The following is a 13,728-nucleotide window of genomic DNA, read 5'->3' as shown; positions in this document are numbered from 1 at the left end:
TTGGTAGGAGGTCTACAATATTTGTCTTTAACGAGACCTGATATCACATATTCGGTCAATCAAGTTTGTCAATTTATGAATTCTCCTACACATACACATTATGCAGCTCTTAAGCGAATTTTCAGATACTTGAAAGGAACTTTGGGTCGCGGTCTCTTCTTTAGTACAAAGTCTGACTTACAAGTGCAAGGTTTTGAGCCAAAAATTAATGCATACTCAGACGCTGACTGGGCAGGAGATCCAGATACAAGAAGATCTATTTCAGGTCATTGTGTATATTTGGGTTCTCATCTCATTGCATGGTCTTCAAAGAAACAACCCACAGTTTCAAAATCAAGTACAGAAGCCGAGTATAGAGCCATGGCAGTTGCCACGGCTGAAATTGCATGGATACAATTTCTTTTACGAGATTTGGGTGTTACTATGAAATCTCCCCCAACCTTGCATTGTGACAACATAAGTGCCACTTACATGGCACATAATCCTATTTTACATTCACGAACGAAACATATAGAACTGGATTATCACTTTGTTCGTGAAAGAATTACAAGAGGGGCACTTCGTGTTGTCTACATTCCTACACACCATCAAATTGCTGATATATTCACAAAAGGATTAATTAAATCTCGACATCAGTTTCTTTGCTCCAAACTCTCACTTCACGATCCGGAAGTTCAGCTTGAGGGTGGGTGATAACGTATGAAGGAGTAACTGAAGGATTTAAAATTTGAATTAGCAAGATATATTATCCTTGCCTGCTGTCAATCTTATCTCTTTAGTTTATGGTATTATTTGTATCCATATATATATCTCATTGACATCTTGTAAATCCTTATGGTATTATTTGTATCCATATATATCTCATTGAGATCTTGTAAATCCTTGAGAACACACTATATATAGGTGTGCTGGTTGTTGTACAAGAAATCAAGGAAACTAAAATTTCAAAGATATCTTCTTTTCTTCATTGAGATCATACATATTTCACGTACTTATCGTTCACGAGTTTTTGATGTATGTTGTTGATAAATGGATAAGTGGTACCCAGAGCTATCATGGCTTATGGTGAAGGTAATGTCATCATTCTGCATTTCCACGTCAGGGAATGGATTCATATCTTTTCATTTTTCGCTACAAATAAAAAAGAAAACCCATATCATCTGTTGACAGTAGGCTCGAGCTTTACCTTATGATTTCAAGTGGATACGTGTTGATTTTACCTTTTGATATAAGCGTGTTAGTCTTTTAATTTCTTTCGTTCATGTACAGTAGGCTTGGACGGCTGGACTGATCAGATTGATGATCCACACTTAATTATGACTTCAACTTTTGACGTTTGGCAAGTAGTTTCAATCAAATTTTTAACTTCTATTGTAGTTTTTTTAGTTAGAAATGTAAATGGGTTTATTTTTATATATTATTTTTTTACATTTGAGAATTTCCTTACGGAAACAACATTCCACATAAATTTAACCCAATAATCGCAAGTAAAGCATTGGGTGTTTCATTTCACCATCTCAAATTCTCAACCTCATAGGACTATGAGTTGAACATCTTCTCATTGGTGTTAGCAGTTAACTCATCTATGTGTGGATACAAATGTTTTTGAAATACTACTTGATATTCAAAATCGATGTTATTGTTTTTATCATTTTTGTTTGAAGTATATATGCTATTGCAGATTTTTTTTTCCTATGTCGTCAGCTGAAAAGTGAGAAGAAACATGCTTTAACGGTGAAAGATAATCTTCTTTTAGTTTGTCGAAGCATAGCATCATAGATGTTTTGCATGAGCCAACGACGTACTTTTTCACTGTAATTGTGATATGTCAGGTTCGGTTGTGAGTTTAGGCAATTTGATATGTGTCTACGCATTGAAGATAAATGCTCCAATTGAATGTTTCTGTCAAGGTCAATTGTGTGGAAAACATATTCGGCTTGAATTTGTGGAACAGAGTAGTAGCATTTCTGAGTTGATAATCTCCTTATTCAGATTTTGATTTTACTTTAATTTAGTCTTGCTATCAAAATTGGTTGTGTTTGTTGTTTGAAAATTTTCATGGGTTATTGGTGATTTGTATAATAATATTGATGCTAAAATACGTATAATTTTTATTTATTTTAGAGACATCTTTACCTAATAATTAAGCAATTTTTTTTCGTATGAGTAATTTATATAAATTTTTTGTAATAATTTTTGGTGATTTATCACTAATGCCCGTCTATGGGCACGGGTTATACCTAGTATACTATAATATTGTACAATAAATATATAATAAATAAAACTGTTAAGGTTTTATAATAAAAGAGTTTATTAAACTACAATATACTCTTTTATTATAACGATTTTAAAGTATAAGTTTTATTATAGTTCAATTGTATAATAATTAAATAATTAACTTTAGGCCACGGCTTTGGGGAATAAAGAAAATTTTCCGGGGAATAAAGACTAAGAGAGCATATTTACTTTTAACCCAAAAATTTACAGAGTTGTATCTTGCCCCCTAATCTTCATCTTCATCTTCCATTAAGTTTATCTTCTTATTCTTCTCTCTAAAAACCCTAATCCAAGAAACTCAATAATAGTACTACAAATCAAAATTCCTAATAAATCAAGAGAAGAAGATTGAGGAATTAGGGTTACAAATTGAGTTTTAGAAGTAATATTCATACACCTTCAAAAATCCAATTAGTTTGAAACCTACAAAGTGATGTTATATCAAAATTGGGTGAGTTGATTGACAATGATTTAGTATCTATTCCAACACGAATTTGATGGAAGAAGAACCCCGTTGGTCTCTAAATTCCTCAATCTTCTTCTCTTGATTTATTCGGGATTCTGATTTGTAGTACTACTATTAGGTTTCTTGGATTAGGGTTACAAATTGAGATTTAGAAGTAATATTCATACACCTTCAAAAATCCAATTTGTTTGAAACCTACAAAGTGATATTATATCAAAATTGGGTGAGTTGACTGACAATGATTTAGTATCCATTCCAACACGAATTTGATGGAAGAAGAACCCCGTTGGTCTTTAAATTCCTCAATCTTCTTCTCTTGATTTATTCGGGATTCTGATTTGTAGTACTACTATTAGGTTTCTTGGATTAGGGTTTTTAGAGAGAAGAAGAAGATAAACTTAGTGGAAGATGAAGATTGGGGGGGGGGGGGGGGGGGGGGGGGGGAAGATACAACTTTGTAAATTTTTTGTCTAAAATGTAAATATGCTCCTTTAGTCTTTATTCCCCGGAGAATTTTCTTTATTCCCCAAAGTCGCGACCTTAACTTTATTAAACTTTATATCTACAAATATAGATAGTTTATTAATTAATTATTACCAAATATAATTTTAATAAAGTTTATACTTTTTAAGATATATTTTATCAATATTAATATAAAATTTTATCATCATAAATTTAATTTATATTAAGATTAATATAACATTTTTTTTAAATTGAGATAAATCTTTAGTAAGATTAAATCTATAAAAACATTAAAAAAAAATTAACTTTTAATTTATAAAAACGTTAATTCTTCACAAAAGTTTTTAGTTTTTAAAAACATTAATTCTTCACAAAAGTTTATAATAATAAATTTATAATATTTTATAATAAATACACAATAAATAAAATTGTTAAACTTTTATAATAATTTTTTTTATCAAACTACAATATAATACATTTATTATTATATAAACTTTTGTGAAGAATTAACGTTTTGTCAGATAAGTTTAAGTTTTGTTAATTACTCAATGTTTAATATCTTTTAGGTATGGCTCAAAAGATAGAGTTAACTCATCTCGTGCCTCAAATATTTGGTGATGGAAAATGTATAATCACCGGCTGAGGTAATCTATTACAAATACACAGTTTCTTATACCAATGAAGCCGAATAATTCTGACTAGTGAGATAGAAGTAAAGAAAAAAGTGGTAGCAATACAAACAACTTCGAAAGGCTAAGCATTTCATAGATAGTTTCAAGTACGTAATTATAAACTTAAAATTTAAAGCTTCAAAATATAAGTTTTATTATAGTTTCATTGTACAATAAATTAATAATAATTAAATATTAAACTTTATCTCTACAAACATAGATAGTTTATTAGTTTATTATTACCAAAATACAATTTTAATTAAGTTTATACTTTTTTAAGATATATTTTATCTATAAAAGTTTTATGAAGATAAAACTTAATTTATATTAATATTAATATAATTTTTTTTAATTGAGATAAATCTTTAGTAAGATTAAATTTAAAAAAAAGTTTTAAAAAAATTAACTTTTAATTTATAAAAACATTAATTCTTAACAAAAGTTTTTAATTTATAAAAACGTTTATTCTTCACAAAAGTTTATAATAATAATAAACTTATAATATTGTATAATAAATACACAATAAATAAAATTGTTAAACTTTTATAATAAAAAAGTTTATTAAACAAAATATAATACATTTATTATTATTACTCAATATTTGATTTCTTTCAGGTATGGCTGTCAGTGGCATGGCTGGGAAATTGGGGGTCCGGTGCCAAAAATACTAACTGGCCATATTAGATATCCACATTTTTTAAATAGAATAACAAATACTAACGGACGCCTATTACATATTCAAATTTTCTTAAATAGAATAATAAACATAAAATCATGATCTAACTATAAAAAGAAAATATTTCATGGACGAATTGAATCTCCGTGGCTATTTTGAACTATATGATTCAATTAATATCTCTATTTTGAAAAAATTTCTCTTCGCATTTTTCAAAGCACAATTATCAACTAAATCTTCGTAGTCGAATTTGGTCTTTCAATTTAATTAATAATCTCTATTTCTATTATTAATAACAAGAAACGAAGGTAGTAGACAAGAGTAGTTATTAGTTTAATACTTATATTTATATAGAGAGAGCTGACAGTTGAAAAGATAATAAGAGAGAGAATACAACCAAAAAGGAGGAGATGGATTGGAAAAGTAGGTACTAGGGTTGTGAGTCACCCCCTATTCTCATGCCCTCATTGGATGACTTGGGCCTGAATTCAATTTTTTACCTTAATCCAAGAAGTCTAAGAAAATAAAAAAGGGTTATTTCCCTAATGGCCCCCTACTTTGTGACCAACTTCCCGCCTGGCCCCCTACTTTACAAGAAATACCCATATGGCCCCTTCTGTTATAACACCGTTACTCTCTCTCCTCCATTTCTTTTCTCTCTCTCTGCCATGTCACGCCACATCATCTGTTACGCCACCTCATCACCTTCTCCGGCAGAGGTCGTCGGCCGGCCAAATTTCCGGCCGGCGACCTTCAAACTAAAAAAAAAAAAAAAATTCTTTTCTCTTCTTCTTCCTCTCTCTCTCTCCTATTTTCTCTCTCTTCTTCTTCTTCCTCTCTCTCTCTCATCTTCTTCCTCTCTCTCTCTTCCCCTTTCTCCTCTCTCTCTCTCTCTACACACTCCGGCGAAGGGAAAACCCTTCGCCGGAGTACCTCGATCTGTTCAAGGAGCAGACCTTGAAGGTCTGCTCCTTGAACAGATCTCGGTCTGTTCAAGGAACAGACCTTGAAGCTCTGCTCCTTGAACAGATCCCGGTCTGTTCAAGGAACAGATCCCGGTCTGTTCAAGGAACAGATCCCGGTCTGTTCAAGGAACAGATCCCGGTCTGTTCAAGGAACAGATCCCGGTCTGTTCAAGGAACAGACCTTCAAAGGTCTGCTCCTTGAACAGATCCCGGTCTGTTCCTTGAACAGATCGAGGTACTCCGGCGAAGGGTTTTCCCTTCGCCGGAGTATGTAGAGAGAGAGAGAGAGGACAAAGGGGAAGAGAGAGGGAGAGGAAGAAGATGAGAGAGAGAGAGGAAGAAGAAGAAGAGAGAGAAAATAGGAGAGAGAGAGAGAGGAAGAAGAAGAAGAAGAGAGAGAAAATAGGAGAGAGGGAGAGAGGAAGAAGAAGAAGAGAAAAGAATTTTTTTTTTCTTTTTTTTTGGTTTGAAGGTCGCCGGCCGGAAATTTGGCCGGCCGGCGACTTCTGTCGGAGAAGGTGATGAGGTGGCGTTACAGATGATGTGGCGTGACATGGCAGAGAGAGAAAGGAGATGGAGGAAAGAGAGTAACGGTGTTATAACGGAAGTGGGCCATATGGGTATTTCTTGTAAAGTAGGGGGCCAGGCGGGAAACTGGTCACAAAGTAGGGGGCCATTAGGGAAATAACCCAATAAAAAAAATAGGGGGCCCGTGGTTGGGGGCCCTGTGCGGGAGCACACCCCGCACCCCCCACCACACGCTACTGATGGTTGTTGAAAAGATAGATTAGAATATTCTCGTGCCTTTAGAATTTAGTGATAGATCCATACACATTGGTGAGAAAGGTATAATCACCCGCCGAGGTACCCTATCACAATAACATAATAACATCAGTCCTTATACCAATGAAGCCGAACAATTCTGACTAGTGTGATACAAGTAAAACAACACATTGTCGCAGTAGAAGATTTCACAAGCAACTTCGAAAATGGAGATCATGAAGATATCCACTCCATCAACACAGTAAGACATCCAAATATATGGAATGTAGAGATTTTTTTGTTAATGAAGTTGATGGAACTTTACACATAGCATTTGAAGAATACTTCTGTACCTTAGCAGAATTTAAAACGAACTACAAATCTTTGTTGTATGATAACTAGGAAAAAAGACAACCATCAGATCTTTTGATCTAGTTATTAAAAGAGGTGTTCGAAATCCTCACTTTTTTTAGTTAAAAGAAAAATGACTCACAACCTTACAATGAATAACGTTGCCATAATGCAATATGGAGGAGATAGAGTAGGCGAAGAGGTATTATATATGGCTAAGAAACTTGGTTAATTCTGAAGAATAAACAGGTAAATAACTTTATTTATTTTATTTACTTTATTGTGTTCATTTATTTTATTGTTGTTATATTAACTAATGTTTTAAATTTTTGTAGACACTTTTCACGTAAAGAAAATTGTGGAAGATCTATTTGAAGGCACCATGAGGAGGTTAAGCATTTTATAGATAGTTTTAAGTAAGTAACTATGAACTTAAAATTTAAAGTGTCAAAGTATAAGTTTTATTATAGTTTCATTGTACAATAAATTAATAATAATAATTAAATAATAAACTTTATTAAACTTTATCTCTATACAAATACAGATAGTTTATTAATTAATTATTACCAAAGTAAAATTTTAATAAAGTTTATACTTTTGTTAAGATATGTTTTTATCAATATTAATATAAATTTTTATCATGATAAAATTTTGTTTTTATTAAGATTAATTTTTTAAAAAAATTGAGATAAATCTTTAGTAAGATTAAATTTTGTTGGAATTAGGAGAATATATTTTATACTTCTATATATCTTATATATATCTATATATTATAATTCTGTAATTAGATTAGAAATATCTCTTATCTTATTTGCTTTAATTCTCTAACTATATTTATCTTGTAATTTAGTTATAAATGATTGTACATACAAGAGAAATAATATGAGAAATTATGAATTCAATTTGGTATCAGAGCAAAATCAATTGATTCATACCTCAGTTCTCACAATTCTCGTGTCGTTCCGACATTCTTCTTGTTTTTTTTTCTTCAATCCAACAATGTCTTTGGCATAGTGGATCTTCAAATCTAGTAGAAGAAAGTTACTATTTTTTCTGTGAATCTTTATAATCAATCAGTATTTTCGACTACATTCATCGATGTTGGGATATGAAGAAAAGTTTTGTAGATCGAGGTCTCTTACATCATAATTCTTCCGCTGACATGTGTATTGCGTCAAGGGTTTGTTCAAATCGACTTGGAAGATAGATGTCTAACCTTCATCTATTATTTTCTCTATTTCTCTCTCCAAATATCAAAAGAAAAGGATTTTTTTTTTCTTTTTCGTCACCAGCTATAACTTTCACTCAAGAGAATCCACAGATTCAAAGCTCGAAATTCTTGGTATTTCTATTATTCATTCTTTTGTGTATGAGTTCAGTATTGCAGTAATATTTCAAATATTTTTTCTCGTGTTTGGACTTGGAAGATAGATGTCTTGTGATTCTCATGGTAGTTTTGTTGCTCAATTAGATTATGTCGAACTTCAATCCCAAATTGATAAGTTACAATTGTGTTCGGGCATAACACATACTTCTATGCCAATGGATACTACTACGGTTGGTAACTATGTTGCTCTTCATGGTAAGTCAGACCACTATACTTGGATTTTGGATTCAGGAGCCAATAATCATATAACTGGCAAGTTATCTACTCTTACTTCAGAGGTTATTCCCGTTAATCAGACGGTTAGTATTGCTGATGGAACCGCCATGCCTATTAGTAGTCAAGGAAATGCTCGTTTATCTTCCAATATTACCTTAAATTCAGTCTATTACGTCCCAAAATTTGCTTATAACCTTTTATCTGTAAGCCGTCTTGCTAAAACACTAAATTGCGCAGTTATTTTTTTTTTACTTAACTGTTGTATTTTACAGCATCTAATTTCGAGGAAGATTTTTGGTAAAGGATATGAGCGTGATGGACTCTATTATTTTGGTGAGCCCTTGACTCCTAGGATTTCTCCAATCTAGTCTGCAAGCTTCTGTTTTACCTGGTTCGAATTCGTCTCTTTGCTCTCTAAAATCTTTAGATCTGTGGCATGCACGTTAAGGGCATGCAAACTTTCAATATCTGTGTTGTTTATTTCCTTCCCTTCATAAAGCTTGCAAAGACTTTAAGTTTAGCTGCGTAGTTTGCGAATTATCAAAACATACTCGTACCACGTATATCCCTCGCATGCTTCATGCACCTAGGGCTTTTTATCTCATCCATTCTAATGTGTGGGGTCCTTCTCCTGTGTCAGCTATTTCCAAACATCGTTACTATGTCACATTTATTGACGATTACACTCATTGCACATGGGTTTATTTGATGAAAACAAAGTCTGAAGTCTTCACCCATTTTACTAATTTTCTTTAATTGATAAAAACTCAATTTAATACAGTAGTTTGCAACATTAGATCTGATAACGGTGGGGAATACCTAACTAATGAGTTTCGCTCTGAATTTAACAAAAAAGGTATTCTTCAACAACTTACATGCCCTTACACTCCTGAGCCGAATGGTGTAGCAGAAAGAAAAAACCGTCATATTATGTCTGTAGTACGTTGCCTTCTACGTGGTATGAGTGTCCCTAAGTATTTCTGGCATCTGGCAGTCCTCACAGCAGTTTATCTTATAAATCGAACACCAAGTAGAGTATTTCCCATCTTACCTCGTGTTTTTGGATGTACGTGTTTCGTTCAGAATCGCAACCCTACCCGTACAAAACTTGATGACAAGGCTATTAAGTGTGTTTTCTTAGGATATTCCTCAATGTCTAAAGGATATAGGTGTTATGATCCCCTCACAAATCGTTTCTATCATTCTATGGATGTAACATTTCTAGAACAGATTCCCTTTTTCACCGATACTCCTTCCTTGTCAGATCCTGTTAAGGAGACTTTCGTAGAGGACAATACTTTTCTTCCACGTCCAGTTACTATCCTTGATTCAAATGAATTGTCCTCTTTTCCTTCATCTAGTCAAATGGTGCCTCTTTCTCCTATTGTTAATCCATCACAGGTTTGCTCGCGTCTTTCGCGCTCTAGCGATCCTTTGCCAGCTTCTTCCCCCCAATCAGGTAATTCTTTATCTCCTTCAGTTTCTGAACCTCCTCCACCCAGATATCCTACCCGGGAGCGACGTATGCCCTCTCGGTATCTGCTTACATGCAACACTAATCATCCTATTTCTCAGTATCTGTCCTATCAGGGTATTTTAGATCAATATCACTCTTTTCTCAGTCAGGTTGATTCAGTTTCTATTCCTCGCTCTGTCCATGAGGCTCTTAAAAATCCTAAGTGGGTGGATGTTATGCTAGCTGAAATGAATGCCCTTCAACATAATCAGACATGGGAGTTGGTTAGTTTACCTACTGGAGAGAAAACAGTGGGATGTAAGTGGGTTTTCAGTGTGAAATATTTAAGTGATGGTACCATTGACAGATATAAAGCTCGTCTTGTCGCGAAAGGATTCACTCAGGTACCAGGAAAGGACTTTAATGCTACATTTGTCCCCGTTGTTAAGCTAACCACAATCCGTTTGTTGGTATCTCTTGTTGCTTCTAATTCATGGCCCCTTTATCAACTTGATGTCAAAAACGCATTTCTTAATGGCGAAAAGTTTGTCGCCTTCGCAAATCCCTATATGATCTTAAGCAATCTCCTAGAGCATAGTTTAGTCGTTTTAGTGATGTGGTCAAATCTTTGGGATTTTCGCAGTGTCACTCAGATCACACATGTTTTATTCGTCGTTTTCAGGGTCATTGTATTATCCTCTCAGTTTATGTTGATGACATAATCATTACCGGAGATGGCCCATCTAGCATCGTTCAAGTAAAAGAAGCTCTCGGGAACTCGTTTGATATGACGGATTTGGGTCTTCTTCGGTATTTTCTTGACATCGAGGTTGCTCGATCTTCTCGGGGAATATCTTTATCTCAACGGAAGTACACCATCGATCTCCTTAAGGATACAGAAATGCTTGGGTGTAGGCCTGCATCTACGCCTATGGACCCAAACCTTAAACTAACTACAGAGTCTGGGGAATTATTACCCGATCCGTCACGGTACCAGCGATTAGTGGGTCGCCTCATTTACTTGACAAATACACGACCTGATCTCACATATGCAGTGAGTGTTGTAAGTCAATTCATGCACGCACCACGTACCGCTCATATGGATGCCGCTTACCATATTCTTCGGTACCTAAAGACTTGTCCTGGTCTTGGTTTATTTTATGCCACAGGAGCACAGTCAGGCCTCTCTAGTTTTACTGATGCTGATTATGCAGGATCAAAAGGTGATAGGAGATTAACCTCTGGTATATGTGTGTTTCGTGGTAATCATCTTTTAGCTTGGAAAAGTAAGAAGCAAGCAGTGGTGTCAAGATCTTCTGCAGAATCTGAGTATCGTGCCTGATGGGCCTAGAAAGTTTCCTAAATAGGTCTACACCCGCAAGTGCACGGGTGTCAAGTTGTAAAATTCCGGTAAGACCGGTTCGTTCCTCAGAGACTAAGTCAAATTTCAATTCTAATCTTAAAACTATTATGTCTTCAAAATAGTGGTTTGATTGGTAATATTATTTTTTTTCAAATAATAAAAAGATAAATAACAATTAAAAATTAAATAATACTAAAGTTGATATTCAGATAAAGGGAACTTATGAGAAGAGGGAATCTAGGGTTTCAGGATCCACTTTAGCAAATATGACTTCTAACTTATGCAATTCAAATCTTCTTATTATATAACTCAAGGAAGAATAACCAACCTCGGATGATTTTGACTTTTCAGAACACTTACTTTAAAACTTTCAATTTTGATACGTAAAATCACGGGTACTCTAACTATTAGATATCAAACGTAAGCATGAAACATTAAAGACCTAATGTCTAAATATGATCCATCAAACATAAGTATAACTAATGAAAGGGGTTATCGTGAAATATACGCGAAGAAATCCAAGTATTTAAGTACTTAAAAGAGATTAAGTCAGAAAATCATACAAAACTAAAGCTTAACCTTAACCCTAAATCGGGAAAGTTAGTTACTCATGATAGATGAGAGTATTATAATGATTAAAGAGAAGGAAAAGAATAACATTAAAGAAAGGAAAAGAATCGGAGAAGAAAACACCTTTTTTTTCACTTTTATTCCTTCTGCGCAGCCAAACAGACCCTTAAGGAGAATTATTTTCTCGTCTTCCCGGAAACCATTTCCTGGTGAGAAAATAATTTTCTTTCTCTGGTTTTTCTCTTTCTTTACTGTTTTCTCTTTCTTTCTCTTTCTAAGCTTCCTTTTTCTCTCTCTATAACAAACTATTAACACTCTCTTTTTCTTTATAACCGAAACAGTGAAGGAGGAAGAAGATAAAGAAATTTTAATGGAGTTTATAAAATCAATTCAATCTCTTTCTCTCTCTACAATTCAGTGGCTTTCTCTCTCTCTAACTCTTTCAATATAACCCTCTCTCTCTCACTAAGATAGGAATAAAGAAGAAGAAAAAGAAAAGAATCAAGAAACTCTTTCACTCACCTTCTCTCTCTCTTCTAGCTCTCGGTTTTCTTTCTCTCTCCCTAAAAATGTCTCTGTTTCAGCCGTGAGAGATGAGATGTTAATGGTCGTCCCAGCCGAGTGCTCCTCCTTCCTGTTTTCTTCTCTCTTTTTAAAGAGAAATTAATATCTCTTTCTCTCACTAAATCACAACCGAGTCTTCCTTCCATCTCTGTTGATTATTTCCTTCCCCATTTCGGTTTCTATCTCTCTTACTATTTTCGATTTTCTCTCTGTTTTAGAAACAAAAGAGAATATATCTTCTCTTTCACTGTTGGAGATCGAGAGGAAAATGGAAAGAAGTGACTTCCCAAAAATTGGAAATTGCCCAATCGGTTAAAGCTTGGCTGGTTGATACGGTATTTCGCGGATAGCTGAGAAGAGATGGAGCTCACGATCGGGATGAAGCCACGTGCACGGAAAGATTGTAGTATGTTATCATGTCTCGCGCTACATGAAATCAAAGTGAAGAGCAGATCCCGAATATAACCAGAGAGCCCACCAGAGTTCCCGCCAGAGTACCGAAGTTTCACATTAACGTTTAGATGCTTGCCATGTGTCACCTGTTGACTTGGAGTGTGGGTTTTGAGCCAAATTTTGACTTGCTCCTATTTTCGCATCCGGACTCCGATTCCACTTCCGCTTTCGCCGATGGACTCGTCTTGGACTCTACTTTCACATGAGCACTAATATTGACCAGAATACCCTTGTCATTAAAATGACAAAAATGCCCCTCAAGTATGTCTTTATCACAATGTTTTCGCATTGAACTCCGTAAATGAGACCTGAGAAAGAAAATCAAACAAATAATCAGAGTAACCGCTCGAACTAGACTAACTAACTCGAGTTAAGAGATTCAAATGAGACTGTTACATGTCTCATCAGTGCCATGGCTCAAGGCACATGTGAGATCATTTGGCTTCGTTCCATTTTAACTGAATTAGGCTTTTCGGAAATGGAGTCTTCTACACTATTTTGTGATAATAAGTCTGCCATCATGTTATCTTCAGACTCAGTCCTTTATGAAAGAACAAAGCATATAGAAGTAGATATTCACTTCATTCGAGAGAAAGTTTACTCAGGTGTCATCAAACCAATTTTTGTCTCGTCCTCTAATCAAACTGCTGATATGTTTACTAAACCTGTTGGTCCATCATTACTGCAGTCATCACTTGTCAAGCTCGGGCTCGTCAACATCTTCGCCCCAGCTTGAGGGGGAGTGTTGGAATTAGGAGAATATATTTTATATTTCTATATATCTTATATATATATATATATATTATAATTCTGTAATTAGATTAGAAATACTCCATCTCTTATCTTATTTGCTTTAATTCTCTAACTATATTTATCTTGTAATTTAGTTATAAATGATTGTACATACAAGAGAAATAATATGAGAAATTATGAATTCAATTAATTTATAAAACATTACAAATTGATAATTTATAAAGTTACTAGACATAACCCGTCCGGCACAGAGCTTAATCACTGAGTAGGAAGTGTTAATTCTTCACGAAACAAGAAAGGTGATACTCTCAAGTTCTCCTTCTTCAATCTGTTTAT

Source organism: Eschscholzia californica, unplaced genomic scaffold, assembly GCF_041429995.1.
Source record: "Eschscholzia californica isolate CP2 unplaced genomic scaffold, dmEscCali1.0.p SCAF_1, whole genome shotgun sequence".
NCBI classification, from domain to species: domain Eukaryota; kingdom Viridiplantae; phylum Streptophyta; class Magnoliopsida; order Ranunculales; family Papaveraceae; genus Eschscholzia; species Eschscholzia californica.
The sequence above is the reverse complement of the archived record's forward strand: the minus strand, read 5'-3'. Positions refer to the sequence as shown.